General features: G+C 42.2%; 1 long non-coding RNA gene across 1 annotated transcript in view; it reads left to right on the forward strand.

The window, feature by feature from the left end:
* LOC144110750 (uncharacterized) overlaps positions 1-4,000 on the forward strand; it is a 72,016-nt gene extending 68,016 nt beyond the window's left edge. The window contains exon 3 of the long non-coding RNA XR_013309916.1: positions 3,889-4,000. This is a non-coding gene — a long non-coding RNA (uncharacterized LOC144110750). The remainder of the gene's footprint in view (positions 1-3,888) is intronic.
* The last annotated feature ends 2,554 nt before the right edge of the window (positions 4,001-6,554 follow it).

Genomic DNA, 6,554 nt, shown 5'->3' on the forward strand with positions numbered 1-6,554 from the left:
GATTGCACTGAAATAAATTATTAATGGATAAGATACTGTTTTCAGGTTGCAAAAGCATAGCATTGAAAATATGTGAACTGCTGGTAATGATGCGTATTGCCAGATATTTAATGTGTTAAAATCGGGTAAAATAACAACGGTAAGTGTTTCCATGTGCTACAATGACGTTGTTAATGTGTGCATGAATACATGACCACTAAAGCTATATTAGCGTGGACGGATTAAAAAAAGTTGAGCTTTTATTAGTTATCGTATTCCGAATGCAGTTTTTTTTTTCAGGTGATTGATATGATGATGAAATTTAAGGTGAGAATTAAGTTGAATGCCACACATGTAACGCTGTCACTAGCGTAAATGGAATAATAATAATAATAATAATAATAATAATAATAATAATAATAATAATAATAATAATAATAATAATAATAATAATAATAATAATAATAATAATAATAATAATAATAATAATAATACTTTATTGCGCCAAATATTAAAAAACAGAAAAAATGCGGCCTGCCAAAGCCTCATAGGGCTTGAGTGGCAGAGCCCGACAGGCAGCGCAACAGCTGAGACATACACACAGGCATAAACGCACATTAAAAATTACGGAACATCATTAAAATAGTGGCAAAATAAAAATAGAGAGAACACCCATGCTACATATAAAAACAAAGCGTCATCAAAAGAATGACCAGGTGACCAGGTGATAACGGAGGCAAGTGAGATACCAACTTTCTCCTTTATTGGCAAATCAGAAATTTTGTTATTCCGCGGTTGAAAATTAGGTGGTAAATAAGGAGACCACGTCACATCGTTGCCTAGTAGGCATTTATTTCGCAGTTTAAGAAATTCGACACTTCTCAGAAGAAGGCATGGCTGCGTCGTCCGCGTATCATATTCAGTAAGTGTCGAAGAGGGAGACAGGGGGATCATTATTATGAAATAAAAAAGTAAAAAGCCAGAAACCGATCTCAAGGGCCTGCCTAAGTTGCTTTTAGTTAAGAAAAAGTACGAGCCACGAACGGCGCTTTCTGCCTGTCAAGTAATTTACTTTTCAGAAATATTAGTGCGAGAGCAGCTATGCAATATGCTTCTGTAGTTTGATGAACAAGATGTTGAGAATCATTGTGTCTAAAGCTTTAGTGAAGTTTAATAATACAGCGCCAACAAATTGTACATCGTCCACTGAAGACAAGGTGTGCTTATGCTTCTGTTGTTTGGTAAAGAAGATGTTGAGAATAATTGTATCTAAAGCTTTAGTGAAGTCTAATAATACAGCGCCAACAAATAGTACATCGTCCACCGAAGACCAGTTGTGCTTATGCTTCTGTTGTTTGGTGAATAAGATGTTGAGAATAATTGTGTCTAAAGCTTTAGTGAAATCTCATCATACAGTGCCAACAAATTGTACATCATCCACCGATTGCTTCATGTAGTAAGTTAGGCTAAGCAAAGATAGATTAGTGGAACCCCAGCGTTAAAACCGAATTGACGAGTTCTGAGTAAGCTAAACTTATTTATCTTCTTAGTTAATCGTAAAGAAAAATTTTTAAATAAGCTTACTGAATGAAGAATGTATCGAAACGGATAGGTAATTAGTTACAAGCTCTTTGTCGCCACTTTCATACACAGGACTGATATTTGGTTTTTAAAGCATCACGATAATTATCAAATAATGCTAAAAGTTATGTTGATTATGTAGCTGATTCTGTCACATATTAGAGGAGAAGCTAATCTCAGATAGCGAACACAAATGCCGCTTGAACCTGGGCTTGTATTCTTAAGCTCAGACATAGTTAGGCGCACTTCATCAGAGTTCACTGGAAAAAGTTCAAAGAAATTTGAACGGTGCAAGTTTGGCTGTGAAATTGTGTGCAGATGATTGCAGGATCATGAAAACGGATTGCAAAAAGTGTTCACATTATTATTAGGCTCCTCATATGTTATGTCGTTAAAGGTAAATCTATTAAAGTATTACTGTGAAAGCATGCGATAAAAATTTTGTTCATAATTTTTCATTCTTCTAGAAGTTTTCTATTTAAATTAAATGCTCTTGATTAAGGCTGCGAACTGGGCAAGTTGGTATTGATTCATACTGAACAGTGCAAAAGACAACAGGACAACGACAGGTCGCAGGTCACAAGTACAAGCCACCTCTTGTCGTGTGTTCTTCTTCGTGTGTCCTGCTGTCTTTTGCGCTGTTCAGTATGAATTAAATGCACTCTCATGATGACAATTTTTTCCTCTCTAAGTGGAAAGTTAAGAACATTACGGCGTTTCTTACAGCCAGAAATAAGCACCAGGACTAGCCACGTACCATGATGCAGCCGCAATTAGAGCGTGCATCATTTTTGCTCACAGCGCAACAGGAACGGGACGCGATACGAAAGACAAACACAAACAACCGTTTGTTTGTGTTAGCCTTTCGTCTCGTGCCCTGTTTTTGTTGCGCTGTGACGAAAATTATGAACACTTACCAACTCGCCCAAATTTCCGCCATGCGGAACTTTATAGCGTTCAACATTTAGTTGTGAGTCGACGTTGTTGTGTGCTGTGCTCGTTCCCACTTTATGCCGCACGGTATTACACTCCAAAATCTGCCGTTTTGAATCGGCGGTATGCCATTCTCTTAAATAATACTGGCCTTTCTAGCACTTTCAGGTGGCCAACTGAGTGGCTTAGGACTTCATGCGAAGAATTGATGAAGGCTTCGCGCGAAATTTTATACCAAAAATAGTGCCCGCGGTGTCCTTTATTTGGTAGAGCAGGAGCCAGGTCATCTTCTTGCCTTCGTAAGGCACTTCTGAACCGCTTTTGTTTAATTCTTTCCTGTGCCTAATCACTATTGGTGTGCAGCGCCCTAAAGACGCTTGCGGCAGGCAGCAGTGACTATGAAATATTTAAAATATAGGAAACAAAAAAAAAACGCTTTATGAAATCTACAACGTACAGTATCGAAGCCGCGAAGAGAAAACCTTGCTGCTGTCCGCGTCCATTAGTGAGTATAGAGCACAAGGTGAGCAAATGAAACCTGAGCAGACCCTCCGGCATCGTGCATCGCGAACGAACTGGGATCCCTAAAATCAAGAATACCCTATCCACCCATCAACTGTAGATATTTTGTGCGTTTAGACCAAATACAAATTATTCCTTTCATTTAAAACGTCTGAGAATGCGTTCACATAGTAAACGCAGTCCCGAAGGCACTGCTGGGCTAGGACTCAGTAGTACCGACATTTTGAATGAGCCCAATAAATCCTCGGCACCTTAATGCTCATTGCAAAGCATAGGGTATGTTATTTCTTTATAAACAACAATCGAACTCGAATACAACTCCAGCAAAAGAAAAATAATTTAAACGAGGAGGCCAGATAAGAACGACATAATCGCACCGCCGGCCGAGGACAGCCTTGGTGCAACCTCGGGGTAGAAAATAGAACACTCCTGCGGGAGCCTCAACAACTGCGCAGCCGAAGGAGGCGACGTCTGCCAATAACGTCGAGGGAATAACGAAGAAAGGAAAAGGAAGGAAAGGCAATGTTCCACATTCAGGCAATCTCACGAATCAGAACCGCCTCGCGGCCGCCTTGCAAGATCTCGAGGCAACTGGGAGAACATTTATTCTCCCCGCACAAGTAGTTTACCAGCATGCAGCAGCCTCACCGGTCTTTTATGCACGAAATTTCCCAGGTGCACCGTATTTCTTCTTTATGTCCCACTGCGGGCTTCCTTTGAAGTTGTCCTTCAAAGCGGGGTAGACTTGGCGACAGCAACATTACGCCGCAAAAACCAAAAGCAAAAGCTGAACTGAGGAAAAAGTGTTTCTTCGTGTTCGCCCACTTCCAATTCTCGCAACCTTATTTACACTTCATGACTGTGTTCCTGCAGCCATGTTTTGTTCATCTCTCTTCGTGGACCCGGATGCAACACATTAGCGCAACTCCGCAACAAAGAGAAGGTGTGTGAAAGCAAACCTGAACTCTATGCAACAATATGGTCGTCTTCTTGGGGGTACAAAAGGTGGCAACTACACACGTTGTGTCCTTTTGTGTTCGTTGTTTTGTCTGTGAGTTTTTCGATCTTGTTATGCTTTTATATTTATTTTTCTATTCCGCCTCTTGCCTGCCTTGAAGCACAACTAAAGCCTGAACTAGTAGCAGCTATTTGAGCTGGTGGACTGGAACGCTTTCAGATGGAAAGAGGAACACGCCGGTTTTCATTCTAAACGGCGCAGCCTTGTGCGATGTAACAGAAAAAGAAAACATGAATGAAAAGAGTAGGCTGTGAAAGCTGGGGCGGCCATTTCTACTGCCGTTAGACGAACCGAAGTGAATCTATACAAGGCTTGCAAGGCGGGAATTGGTCGAGAGTAAGCATTGAAGAGGCTTGCGTGCTTCCCGTCCCATCTAATGGGTAAGAATGCCGGCAGGCGTTTTCTTTGTGCAGGACTATTGCTCTTGCACTATTTGCTCTTGCATACTATTGCTCTTGCACAAAGTATAAATTTGGCCCAGCATTTGGCTCCTCTCCCGTTTTCCAGTTTTTAAGCGTTGCCAAATCTAAGCAATAGAGGGACGTCTTGCAGTAGCAGCGCCTCAAAGCCGTGCTAAAAGCTCTGAATTACTAGCCGAAAATTGCAGTTCCCCACGAGACATAGGGCTATACGCAAAAATGAATAGAATGCAGCAGTGCATAGTCTCCTTTTCATGCGTGAAGACCAGAAGTGCGCCAGCGGCCTCTAGTACCAATGTTCAGCATACTTCTTAACTGCCTACCTGGTGTCCAAGAGAAATATTTACTTCTAGATGCTCATCTTGCACTGCTTAGATGACACAGCCTGAACAGCAGCCAGCTTGATAATTCTTGATCTCCTTACGAAGTAAAGAAAAATTACTTCTTAAGCATAAGGTGAGGCAATCTGCCTTGATGTACACTTCTTTACAGAAGCGTGCCAAACGCACTTACCGGTAAAACAGGAATTCTCAAAATGGCATTCAGTACGTGAATTACTGCCCTATAAACGATCATACGTTTATTCTTCCATGCATTTATTTTGTAAGCCAAGAACAAATCGCAACTTCATATATTTAAAGCCCTTGTGCTCGCCTCTATTGCTACTACCTATACAACGAAGCCCGGATATATGAGACCCTGATATATCAGATTATTTTCTACATCCAACAGCGAGAACATCCCCTTGAAAATCACAAGTAAAAGCATGGCATTAATATTCGCTTTCATCGAACTCGCATTCAATGGAACATTCACTATATCGAACGGCGCACCGTGCCCTCAAATGTGGAACTTCTGCTAACGTCACTCTTCGGTAACTTATCGTGCGCGGGGTCGTGTCGCCTCCGCGGCATTCACTACCGACTGGCAGCGCTAGCGCAGTGAAACCGCTTGACGACGTGAACGCCGAGTGTGCTTGAAGGAGGCCTACGATTTGTTGCACAAATTTTCTTAGCCACACTTTTGTCACGTAGTGAAGTTCACATAACTAGCTCAAGCCTGTACTCGGAGGCACCTTTTACTTGCAATGATGGGAAAGCTACAGGGGCGAAGCCACTGTAACTATGCCACTCTGCCAATAGGTTAAGTCAAGTCAAGTTTTATTTCAGCCTTTGTCGTACAAAAACCTTGGTTCGCAATGACCGCTTGACAAGCTTCGTCACCCGCCGAAGTCGGCAGCATTAGCAGAGACCGTTACACATCAGAGTCATTATACATCGTTAGACTTTGTTAGAGAAAAAAAAAAAGAGAAGTGACAGATAAAAACATTTCATTTAAAAACATTTCACTTCATTTTTCAGGTAAAAACTCCGAGTTCAGCGGCAAGGTGGCCGTTTCACGCACTACTCGCTGCGTGGTTATCTGCCCAGCTGCTGGAGCAGTTGGCGCCATATGTGGAAGATTGATTTCTCGCATTTCTTTATAGCGCTACAAAAAAAAAAACAAGGACACAGGAAGAAGTACACATGACGGGCGCTTTTATACACAACGAAGGACCAGAGCGCATGCGGGTGAAATATTTCTGGTAGATTAGGGAGCGCAGACTGCATGCTATCGTCTATTTAGTAATCTGTATTCGCTATCTCGCAGGGAAACTGATGTGGTTCTGAAGCAACTGTCACGCCTTTGTTTTATAAAAAATGCTTCGGCCAATTCACGTGCTAATCTATCCTTACTTCTGCAATAAATTTTGATACGCTCAAGTCGTGGCTCACAGTTTTGGTCGTTCTCATCTTTGCACGAGCGGCAGTGGGCGGGTAGATTTTCAAACGATTCGGAAACGTTACTTCGTGAACCTTCATGTTCCCTGGCACGTTCGTTCACACAGCGGCTGGTCTGCCCGACATATACTTTGCCGCATTTAAGGGGGATTTCATGTAACACACCCGTGGCACACTGCACGTACGGCTTTGCGTGCATCGTGCCGCAGCCGGAACTGCCAGGGCTGTTGCTGCTGACCTTGAGACACATCTTGGCCAATTATTTGGCGCAGAGAAGACCAGCGGTGCACCGTACTTGTTGCCAACCCTTTTCAGGTTATG

The sequence above is a fragment of the Amblyomma americanum genome, chromosome 11, assembly GCF_052857255.1.
Source record: "Amblyomma americanum isolate KBUSLIRL-KWMA chromosome 11, ASM5285725v1, whole genome shotgun sequence".
Classification (NCBI taxonomy): domain Eukaryota; kingdom Metazoa; phylum Arthropoda; class Arachnida; order Ixodida; family Ixodidae; genus Amblyomma; species Amblyomma americanum.